Genomic DNA, 12,384 nt, shown 5'->3' with positions numbered 1-12,384 from the left:
CGCGGCCGGCGAGCCCGGCGCACAAAGGCGCCCAGCCCCTCGGGCGGGTGATGAGCGCACCGCAGCCCAGGCGCGGGCACCAGCTCCAGCCACCGCTCCTTGCACCTAGGGCGCTGGAGAAGACGCAAGGCGCGCCAGGGGCTAGTGGCTGAGACGCGGCCCGTGAACCCTGAGCTCGGGACTCGCCGCCCTCCGGGTCGGGCGCGGAGCTTCCGAGCCGCTAAAGCGCGGGCCTCAGCTCGTTCCTGGGATCCGAGTAGGAAGACGCTTCCCCACTTTCACCCGACCTCCAGCGCCCAAACGCCAACTTCTCTAAGAACGCTCAACTCCAGGCCACCCTGCCGGGCAGAGGGGGCGCTGCTGCTGGGCACCAGCGGTGAGGAAGCGCCCCTGGCCCCGGGGAGCGAGCCAGCATCTTCGGGGTCGCTCGGGCGCCCCTGAGTGGGCGGCGGCGGCAGACGCCTCTCCGGGGAGTCAAGGACCTGCCAGCGCCGGAGATTCCTCACAGGCAGGCAGGCGCTCGCCCTCTCTTTTATGGTGAGTATTCTCCAGCTTCTGGTGAGGGACGCCCTGGGGCGCGCGGGAGCCGGGAGCAGAGATCTGGCAGCGCAGGACCGCCAGCGGGCCGACCCTCGCCACAGCCCGCGCTCCTGGCATGGGTCGCGTCCTGATCCCGGGGAATTCCTCTCTGCTGGCTTATAGCAGTCGGAGTTGGTTGGTTTGCGCGCAGCCTTGGGGCGTTTGGGGCCGGCCGCTGGAGCCGCAGGTTCGAAGCCAGCTGCTTCTCTGCGAAATGGAGCCAGCACAAAAAAACGGCCGTCCCTCCCACCCCTCACCTGAGTTACCTTGCTTGGATTTGGGTCCAAGATCCGTTATTCACTGGCTGGATGACCTTGGGCAAGTTACCAAATCTCGGTTTCCTCATCCACTGGATGGGGATAATAATGGTACCCGTTTTATAAGGGATCTATGGGGTGGTGCTTGTGGGTACATAGATCTGTGTCTGGCACACAGGAAGCATTCAATCAAATGTTAGCTCGTATTATTTCAGCTGTATGAGCCCGAGAGTGCCATCCAACTTTCCGGAGCTGCAGCAGCTCCCTCGTCTATGTATGTATGTCATGGGGACCGTAAGTTCTAGGATCCTCTTCGTCGGGTGTGGGGGGATTCGAGGCCGTGAAAGTCAGGCTCCTGGCGCGCAGTAAGCGCTGGTGAAGTGGTGGCTGTTGTTACCGTTTATTCTGGACGTTGGTGTGGTGTGGCCGGTCGCCCGACCCGAGCGCGGCTCGGGGGCCAATTCATGGCCTTGCTTGGAGACAAACTTGGCGATGCTTAGAAGGGGAAGGGGTCGCAGGCTCCGCAAGTCACGAGCAAGGAGTTGGGGGTTGTGGTCTGGGATGGAGAGAGGAGGCCAGAGCCTGGAGCGCGGCAAATGTGTCAGTTCTGGTAGCGCAGGACTCGCCATGGCCCCGAGCCAGGAGGGACACGGAGCCCAGAACCTCTCCCTGGCGAGAGAAGGGGGGGGGGAGCGGGGGGAGCGGGGGTGGCTGCCCCCGCCTCCGGGATGGCAGAAGCGTTGGCTGTTGCAGACTGGAAGGGAGACGAGGGCACTTCTTTACCGCTGTGACGAGGAGGCGGTGGGCTCTTAGCTCTGGAGTTCAAATTCCGCCTCCACCACCCGCCCGCAGTGTGACCTTGGGCAAGTACTCTGATCTCTCTCAGCTCAGTTTCCTCCTCTTCGCCAATCTCTTCCCGGGGGAGGTTGGGTAGTGAAAGGAGGAGTTCTCTCCTCTCTAAGAATCTGAGCCCCATCCTCCCACCCACCTTCTGCCCCCCGCAATCTGATGAGCCTAAATCGGGAAGACGTGAGATGTTATCCCTGAGCCTCTGGGAAACTCTGTTAAAAGGAGAATTCGGGATCTGCCCACCCTCTTCCCTGCCAGTCACTACACCCTGCACCTGGGAAAGAGGAGATCAGTGCGCTTAATTTTCCCATCTTGGCGCCTCTACCCTCCAACCAAATCCTGCAGTTTCTGTCACTCAGACTGATGGGGGAATCCCTCCTTATCCCCTAAAGCCTTCATTTATTTTAAGTGCTGTTGATTAATGGAGTTAGTAGAAAGATAAAGTGTCAGTAGCATGATAAAAACATGCTTTACATGAGGGCATAGTCCTCTGAGACGTACTCTCCGACCGATTTCATTGTTTTTTTAACTTCCTTAAAGAGTAGTAATAAAAGGAATTTAAGCTAGCTTTGGGAAATATCAAACAAAATTCAACTTGCCAGCCGTTCCACTCAAATATCTCTCCAGTTTGTATTTCTATTTTATTTCAAAGACTGATGAATTCAATTATGTAAAAAGAAAATCTGTGGGGAAATGAAATCGCCATAAACAGCCAAAAGACATATGACAAGCTGGGGATAAAATCGCTACTCTTGTCACAAAGGGCTCGTCTCTTTAAGGCATAAAAGGTTAATCAAGTCTGCAAGCAAAAAACCAAAAACGGACAAAGACCGTAAACAGTTCACACACACAAAATGTAATCAAAATAACACTCAAGCATATGACAAGATGCTCTGCTTCGCTCAATAAGAAAAACGCAATTTGAAACTATAATAAGATACAATTTTTCACATAGCAGATCAAATAGTATTAGCCATTTATGAGAAACATCTTTTAAAAACATAAATAGATCAAATCCCTCCTGATTTCGAACCTCCTCCAGGGTGCCATGGAGTAAAATCTAGATGTCCCCAGGGCCCTCCAGGTCTGGTTACTGCACCCTCCACCCCGTTCTCACCCTTTTCCTCTCTCATTACCCCTGGATTTTTGGTTTTGCTCCAACACTCCAGGGACTTTTTCATTTCCTATTCTCCCTGCCTAGACTACTTTCCCCCTCCCCTAGCTTTTAAGACTGTCTCCTTCTCCTCATTTACGTAGGCCGGTCCTTGGGGGAGCTTCACTCCTATCCTAGGAAGTGGCTAAGGCTTGAGCCTCTGCAGATCCTCATCCCGTTGGGAAAACCCAGTATAATTCACCACATAGAAACTACTTAATTTTCCCTGAGTTATGTGGCCTGTTGTCATATAGCCAGGTTCTTAAAAGGTCCTTTCTCTGTTGGTATGAGAATGAAGCATCTTGAGCAGCACCCTAGCGCCCAGACTAGAACAAACTACTCCATGTGGAAAATCAAGGTGCTGGGAGGTGGGGGCTGGGACCTGGAGCAAAGTTACCAGAAGTCTCTGCCTTGTGTGTGTTTTAAAAATATAAGTATGCAAATGTGTGCACTTAACTTATATGAACATAATTCATCTTGGTAAGAAAAAAAGATCACAGCAAAAATTAAAACAGCAACATTTTTAATAAAACATGCTCCTTAAATAAGTCAACTAGTTTATCGGCTGTTGCTCATCTTAAGCAATAGGGATCTGTTCCAAGCTGTAGGAAAACAGTTGTCTGTGCTGAACTCTGTGGGAAAGAGGATGGCGAATCCACCTCAGATATCTTGAATCTTGTGGACCTTCAGGAGGACTTTCCAAGCAGTGTTGATGGCATGTGATTTTTGCTTCACATATTGAGTTTAGAACTTAATCCCCTTTTAAAATGTGTACTTTAATTATGAAAAAATGTCAAAAATACAAACTATACAAGAGGCGTAGAGTGTATATTTCTTCTTCAATCTGATAAGCGCAGCCGGAGGTAGCAGGTGGCGGCTGAGTGCTGGTAGGAGATAGAGGCTGAGGCTAGTTGGGCGCTGGCTTCACCAGCAAGAAATGCAACAGGGGGTGCAGGAGACAGTCGTGGGAATCTACAAGAATGAGAGAATCGACAACAAGAATGAGGACACAAGAGGATGGAGGGTGGCCACAGAGGGTGCCTGGCCCGCTGAGGGATGGGTAGGGACGAAAGAATGTCAGCTAGACAAAGGAAGGTGGGAAGGCTCCCAGGACACCAAGGTGTGTGGTGCCTGCAGGAGTCTGGTGTTCCTGGCCTGTCGTGGACCATGGTAAGTGACTGGGTGTGGGAGACATATGCAAGATTAGGTCTTGAGGACTTTTGTGTGCTAAGCTAAGGGGTGCAACTTGTCCGTGGAGAAGCCACCTGGAGAGTTGAAAGAGAAGGTAGGTGGGCAGCTTGGTCACATTTCTCCCTTGGCTGCGTGGAGAGTGCGTTGAGGGGCACAGACTATAGTCAGGGAAGCCCTGTTAGGAACCCCTTGCCGTAATGCAGGCAAGGGAAGCTGAAGACAGTGAGTGAGGGAGACAGAAGGAGCAGGTATAGGGCAGCACACAGACAGGGATCTGGCATGTCAGAGAGGGAATAGGCTAAGTTCTTCTCTGGGTGTACGGCTTCTGAGGTGCCAGTGGGACCCCAGTGTCTGACATCTGGAGAGGGTGGGCATGCCCACTAAGGGAGGCTTGTGGTAGAAAGAGGCCAGCCGGTTTTACAAGGTCATTTGAAGGAGCCCTATTCGGGGGTAGCCAGAGACTTCTAGGTAGGTGGGTCTGGTGCTGAGGAGAAAAACAGGTCTGGAGACCCAGTCTGGGAGAATCTACAAGGGCCAAAAATGTCAATCTTAAGAGAAGACACATGGAGAGAGAGGGGAGCAGAAATGGAAGATGGGACCCAAGGGGTGTTCCATTTCATGAAGCAGGCAAGGTGGACTCTGAAGCCAGGAGGTAGCGGAAAGATGCTGTGAGCCTTATACCTTCATGTGCTGGCATATGCAGAATGAAAGGCCCAGAGCTGCATCAAAGTCATCCACCTGACTGTGAAATGTCATTTATGGTACACCTGGAGCTCTGCCTTCTCCAGAAAAAGTGGGTTTTAATACAGCTAGTTGAGCCACAAAGACATCTCACCTATCAGCCACAAACTGTGAGATAGGCAGGTCACACAGAATTCTGGGGCCAAGTGGCTTCATCCCATCTGGCACTTCCTCCCTCCTCTCTCTCTGGGTCTCCCTGTCTCACTGCTCCCTCACCATCACCTCTTCTTCTAGTCCCATAGCCCAGTATCTCAAATATGATCCCAGGGACCCTTTGGGCTTCACAAAGGGACCTTCAGAAATCCCAGCAGGTCCTTATTATGATATGCTAGGTCAAGTATGAGACACGAATAAGTTCACTTTTCTTTCAAGCATCCTGAATTTTCAGACAGCCAGTTATACCAACTGGGCAGAGGTCAGCTTGGAAGATAAATGAGGGGCTAGACATGAAGATTATTATATTTTCTTCATAAGAGTCTTCATAGGATTTTCTTCATAGGGTCCCATTATGCAGCAGCCTCCCCGACCCCGTGTCCTCCAGCTTTGCTCCAGCTTGAGCCATGCTGGACCTCACAGAGGCCAGCTGTGCCTGAGGCAGCCCTCTGGGCACAGGGACAGCTGCAGCATTGATCAGGTCTGCCAGAAAGGTGTGTCTCTTTCAAATGACCTCGCAGAGGATGCTGGCCTGCTCACCTCCCAGCAAACCTCCTTCATCTCATCCCCTGCTCTTGCTGGCTGACAGCCTGAGCTTCCGCCTTGGGGGCTCCTGGCTCAGTCATGCGTGGGAGGATTCCCATGGAAACCCCACAAGAAGGAGAGGCTCGGGGAAGCCTCATTGATTCACACTCCAGGAAGACAGCCGTGAGACGGTTCCACCTGGAACTGGACAGATGGCTCTCTTTGTGAGCTCTTGGGAAGAAAGGGCTTGCCCAGCCAACTGCAGCATGAGCTCCGTGCATGTGTATAGAGGGGAAAAGCTAATGGATGCTGATGAATAAAAACCGGGGATTCTTTAGTTCACCCATCATTGTCAGGTTCATTCTCAATGAGCACCTTTTAATAAAACGGTTCCTCTACTTAATATCTGTGCAAAGAAAACCTTAAAAACATTCCAGTCAAACCAGGTCCATGTGGGTATCATTGCTCTGTACAATTGTACACACTGTACAGAGATGAAAACTGAGGAATGAAGACTGGGCTCGCGGAGCTCTGCACTCCCAGTTCATTCCTCAGTGGAGTGCTTTCTAAGGCAGCAGGTTGCTTTGATTCGTTTGCTCATGCTTGTGCATTACGTAGACATTCACCCACCACTTTCTCTGAGCCAGAACCATGCAGAGTCCTGGGGACTCCTGTGAGTAGACCTAGCCCTACCCATGTTGTTCCCTGTCTGGTGGGAAGGAGATAGCTAAGAACAACAGTCCCCAACCTTTTTGGCACCAGGAACCAGGGCTCCTATGAGAATCTAGTGTCTGATGATCTGAGGTGTAGCTGAGGCGGTGATGCTAGCGCTGGGGAGCGTCTGCAAATACAGATGAAGCTTTGCTTGCTGGCTGGCCACTCACCTCCTGCTGTGCGGCCTGGTTTCTAACAGGCCACAGACTGGTACCCAGCCATGGCCTGGAGGTTGGGGACCCCTGATAAGAAGATGTCACGGCCCTTGTTATAAGTCTGTGGTGGAGACAGGTACAGGGGCTCTGAGAGCAGGGGGAGGGGGTGGGGAGCTCCCAGAGGTGTCGATACACAAGGGAATGAATTACCCAGATGTGTGCATGGGAGGAGTGTGAAGGCAGGGAGAAGGCACTATAGCAGCAGCACATCAGTACATGGACGTGGAGGCCTACGTGTGCCTGTAGAGAAATTCAGGCAAGTTGGTGGGGAGGCAAGTGGAGGGGTTCACAGAGGAAAATGGGCCAGGGAAACATGGTGGAGGATTTGGGGAGGGTTAGGGTTAGGAATCTGCATTTGATCCTGAAAGCTGTGGAGAGACCGAAGGATCTTAAGCAGGACGTATGATTAGATCAGCTTTTCGTTTTACAAGTGCTGTAGTATATATTTGAAAGCAGTGTGTAGTCTGTTAAAGGAATTCAAATGCTATCAAACTGCACTGCTTTTTACAATCCTCGTCATTATTCAGACCTGTCACTGGGTCTGACCCCATTGGTTAAGCTCTCCCTAGAGAGAAGTGATTGGGTCTTAGACTTTCCTGTAGCTTCAGATCTCAGGGAGCCATCATTACTGCTGCTTTAAAAGAAGGAATGAAGTCCACACCCACCCACTACTCCAACAAGTCTGAAGCCAAAGGCCACACTGAGGGGAGGGCATTTCACCCACCATTACCATTCCTGGGGCAGTCATGTCACATGGCAAACCTGGGTGAGCCCAGCCAGACAGGCCTTGGAGAAGGGGATTTTGTGTCTTGGGCCCCTGGAGACTAAGTGTCACATTTTGCAAACCTCTGAGGCTCCTTAAGCAGCGAGACATCAATACTTCATGTCTCCTCATTTCCCTGTAGGATTTCAACACCCACCAGGGTCCTGGGATGGGCAATTGGCAATTTGAGTTTTTGCATCATTGAAATCCCAGGGCGAATCCTTGTGGATAATGTCATTAAGCATCCCCATCCAAGCATGACCTAAGACATTGAGTTTGGTTCAGGGAGGAATGTGATAGAGGCATCCTCAGGCATTGCTCAGTGTGCCCTCTGGTTACTAGGCTGAGAAACAATGTTATTCCTATCAGGAAATTAAACTCTATCTCCTGTGTGCCTGGCCCAGTGCCATGTGCCGTGTTGGAGACAAAAAGAGAAATGTGACAGGCATTCACTGCCTCTGGCTGGAAAGAAAAGACAGGCATTGAGCCTGACATGGCTACTACTGTGTTCCTAGCTTGTAGCAGCACAGAGCCTGGCACCTGGCAGGCATCCATTAGGTGTTGTTGAATAAATAAATGAGGACTGGAAGCAGGAAGGGTGCACAGTGACATCTAACGAATGGGCAGGCTACCTATAAAATGTACTCTGCCCTGCCTTGAAAGCACTGTGCCCATGTCTGTGGGGGGATCAAGCAAGGAAGCCCAGGTGAAAGCTTCCTGTCATCAAAGGAATGACCCTCACGGTAGAAAAAAGATCAGCAGGACCAGAAAGTCTTGGCTGACTCAGGGTGGACGGAGTTCTGGGCAGGTACCTAGAGGCCAGGTAGAAGAGGGCAACCTTCTTGGAGGAGGCAGAGCTGTGAGGCAGGATTGGGGAGGTGAGGAAGGACGGACCGGGGGGGCCCACCCACCTGGACAAAGACATGAAGACTGACCTGTGACCAGTTTAGGACTTGGGACACTGCATTCATAACTTCCTGTCTCCCAGCTCTGGCCTTGGCCCTGTCTTTAGCTGGTCATTCTGTTTCTCTATCCTGATCCTGACTATTGCCCTGGAAGTTTCCATGGGACAAAAATCAAGTTACTTAGCCCCGCTTTTATTGATTTGGTAGTTCTGTCACTAGTTGCAGGAGACCATAGGAGATGGAGCTTCTCCGAGGTGAGTACTGCAGAGGCAGTGAGTCCTGGCTGGGTATAGGGGAGACAACAACAGACTAAAGGCTTCACTGCAGGCCAGGGTCTGGGCTGGAAGTGGAATCTCCAGGGAATAAGACTATTCACACTATCGCTGAGTATCTACATTGATCCCCATCCTTTGCTGCTATGAACCACTCTGTCCTTCACTTCTGTGGCTGAATCCTAGTGCACACCCATGGTTATTTCTTTAGGATGCATACACGTGGAGAAATGGCAATGTGGGAGAACACACACAGTTTAAAGGAGCACTTAACCTTCCCTGGGTGCCTCCTGGGTGCCCTGTGCTGCTCCAGACTATAGCTGTGTCTACCCTGATCCTTACAAAGGCAGGCAAGGTTAGCACTTAGTTAGCAGCATAATTCTCAAATGAGTCTCAGAGGAGTTTAAGTCCTTGCCCAGGGTCCAACAGACAGAATTCAAACCCTGCCCTTTTGTTACATTGTGCTGTCGCTAGTTTTCCTTAGTAGATGGCCATTAGTGGACATGAGCACTCCACTCTGGGCCCTGTCTTGGGGAAAGTGGTGAAGGGACTGTCTGTTATATGTCCACCTTGCCACACCCCAACTGTGTGCAACCTTCTGGATCCCTGCCTGCCACTGACAGGGGAGAGGCCTTGAGGCCCTGAGACTGAAGCCAAGCGGGGAGCACCTTGCCCTCAGTGCCCAGCTCAGGTCTCCTCTGGGGCTGCTGCTTGGCTGTCGCTGTCAGACATGTTAAAGATAGCTCTTCAACAACAGCAACAAAGTTGGCATCGTTGTAGACATTTCCCTTAGAGATGTTTTGCGTGGGCCATGCAGAGCTGATTAGAGTCAGCGCTGTGGAAAGGCTCTGTTCTAAAGAGTGGATGAAGATAGGGGAACATGGGCTTATCTTACTGCAGCCCTGGAGTCCGTCCCAGCCCTGCCACTTACTGGGAACCTCTCACTGGAAGCCTGTTTGCTCTTTTGAATAAAGGGGCACATGCCTTGTAGTTCCTGTGAAGCAGTCGTCATGCTGCCTGGCACAGAGTGAGTGTAGATAAATACTTAATGTTGGTGATGGAGAAAGCACAGCGGAGTGGATGCGGTGGGGACTTTGGGTTCAGGCTGCTCAGGGTGGAACCAGCCCTGCCATCTTTTAGCTATGTGACTTTGATTGGGCTGCTTCCTCTTGGAGCCTCAGTTTCTTGGTCTATTAGAATAGGAGCATAAGGTGCTTTTAAGTGAATTACGAAAGTGACAGATTCCAACCGCCTTGGTCTCCCAATCAGACGCCCTTGGGCAGTCTGTACAAACTTCCAAAGAGGGCCCTTGGTGAGTGTGTCAGTTCTAGTGATTGAATTCCCGCTATGGGCCCTGCACCTCTCACTTGTTATCTTGCTTATTTCTCATAACCTATTTGAGGCTCAATGGCTGGATGAAGCCCTTTGGGTTAAATACCTCACTCCCTCCTCCCTTCTATCCCTCCTCCCTCTTACTACTCCTCCCCTCCCTCTCCCTCCACAGTAACCGTAGTCTACTAGACATACTGCCTTGTTTGTTTGGCTTGATCTATTCGTTGGATCTTCCATATCAGGACATTATTTTCTACAGTGGCATAGTGTTCCATTATATGAATTTACTGTCATTTACAGTCTTATCATTTATATCTTCAATGCAATAAAAGCAGAACTTTTTGGAAAAAAAATTTGTCCTATCTTTGGTTTGGGTTTCTCCCAATATTTTGCTATGACAAACAATGCCGCATACCTATATATGTACAACATATATAATAACATATATACATGTTTTACATATTATATATTATATAATAAATATATGATACATATTACTGATATACATATGTACACATACATATGTCGTTTTGCACATTTGAGAGTGTATCTGAATAAACACTAGAAGTCGACTTGTTGGGTCTAAGGGTATGTGCATTTGCAACTCTGAGAGATAGTGCTAATTTGCCACCCATTGAGGTTACACCATTTTACCTTTGGTTCTGCAGTATATGAGCTTCTCCAACTCTTTGATCTTCACTAATCTCATACACCAAAATGACATTTCGTGATAAACCAAAATAGCAGTTCTGACTTATTTCTCTTTTATTATGCATTTAGTAGATAGAGCATCTTTGCAAAGTTGTTGTTTGTTTTTCTTTTTCCGTGAACTATTTGTTCTATCCTTTCTCATTTCGTATTTGGGTTGGTCTTGTCTTACTCATTTGTAGTAGTTTGTCATATTTATTATTTGTGTTGCATGTATCTCCTCATATTAAAACAACAAACAAGTCTAACTTCTTGTATGAGTGTCTTGCTATGCCATTTGGTTATTTCTCGTTTTTATTTCTTATTTTACATATTTGTGTCTTCTGCCCCTTTCTTTGAAATGATTAGATTAAATGACTTTTATGTTTTATTGTTTTTTATTTAGTCATTGAAGTCATGCATTTAAAGTATATTTAGTAATATGTGAACATGTTAATTATTAAATTTTAGGTGAGATAACTTGAATAAAGGCCCATGACACCAATATTAAAAAAGAAAATTCACTAATATTTTATAGACAAAACAAACAAACAAAAAAAATGAAATACATCCAAATGCTAACAATGTTTAAATCTGGTTCATGAGATACAAGGTGACTTTTAGTTTTTGTATATTTTGTCTATGTTTTATAATTTTAAAATTGTTTTATTGTTTTTTAATTAATAGACTTTATTTTTTAGAATAATTTTAGACTTATAGAAAAACTAAGCAGATGGTACAGAGTTCCTTATGCTCACACCCCGTTTCCCCTATTATCAACATCTTACGTTAGTATGGTACATTTATCACATCTAATGAACTAATATTGATTATTGTTATTAACTAAAAGCCATACTTCATTCAGATTTCCTTAGTTTTTGCCTAATGTCCTTTTCCTGTTCCAGGATCCCATCCAGGGTACCACATTACATTTAGTAGTTTTGTCTCCTTAGGCTCCTCTTGGCTGTGACAGTTTCTCAGACTTGTCATTAATGGCCTCGGCAGATTGGAGGAGTACTGGTCAGGTATTTTGTTGAAATTTGTCCCATGTTTTTCACATGATTGGACTGGAGTTATGGGTTTGGGGGAGAAAGACCACAGAAATAATGTATTATTTCATTACATCCTATCAAGGGTACATACTATCAACATGATAGAGTAATATAATAGATAATAGTATAATAACAATATAATAGAAAATATAATATATATGATTGAATTATGGTTTATATGTTTTACTGTTTTCATTGTTGTTGTTTTGGTGGTATTTTTTCCCCAAAGAACCAGCTCTCAGATTTTTTGATTAGGCCTATTATTTTTCTATTTTATTATGCTTAATTTGTGTATTTTCATTCATTTTTATTTACTAGTATAAGTACAACAGTCATGATTTCTTCCAAACTCCACTTTAGTGGGACTCCACAGGTTCCAACACATGAAATGTTTTTTCGTTATTTTTATTTTCTAGATAGTCTGCAGTTTTTATATAGATCTCTTTTTCGATATGAGTTGTTTAAAAGAGACGTTTTTAAAACATCCAAGTGGTAGGGTTTTGTGATCCACATTTTATGATTAATTTCTAGGGGTTTTTTTCCTATGTTATCAGATTCTGTATTAATTCTGCTTTTTGGGGTAAGGTTTTATTTGTGGCCTAATATTGGGGAATTTTTTAAAAAGTATGCATCAATTAAGACTCTTATTATGCAATTTTGTTTTTTTCTATGTGTTTACCTAATTTTGTCCATCGATCTGTCATGAGCTAAAAGAAGTGAATTAAAATCACTTGCCTTTATTGTGCATCTGCCTGTCCTTCCTTGTGTTTCTTGAAGCTTTTGCTCTGAAGTTTGGTGCTGTTATTTGGTCTGTTAGATCTTCAATTGCGGATCATATTCTTAATTATCGTAAAGTGTTCTTGTCTCATTTAAAATTGTTTGCCCTGAATTTAACTTTACTTGCCTAATGTTAAGATTATAATACCTGTTTAGTCTGAAGTAGCACTTACCAGGCATATATTTGCCCTTCTTTTATTTTTCAAAATTATCATGTTA

General features: G+C 47.0%; 1 protein-coding gene across 1 annotated transcript in view; it reads left to right on the top strand.

Annotated features, from left to right (window-relative positions):
* Positions 1-6: 6 nt before the first annotated feature.
* SPSB4 (splA/ryanodine receptor domain and SOCS box containing 4) overlaps positions 7-12,384 on the top strand; it is a 76,984-nt gene continuing 64,606 nt past the window's right edge. The window contains exon 1 of the mRNA XM_006907279.3: positions 7-537. The gene's annotated coding sequence lies outside the window, so the exon portion shown is untranslated. The remainder of the gene's footprint in view (positions 538-12,384) is intronic.

This window comes from Pteropus alecto, unplaced genomic scaffold (assembly GCF_000325575.1).
Source record: "Pteropus alecto unplaced genomic scaffold, ASM32557v1 scaffold92, whole genome shotgun sequence".
NCBI lineage: Eukaryota > Metazoa > Chordata > Mammalia > Chiroptera > Pteropodidae > Pteropus > Pteropus alecto.
The sequence above is the reverse complement of the archived record's forward strand: the minus strand, read 5'-3'. Positions and strand labels throughout refer to the sequence as shown.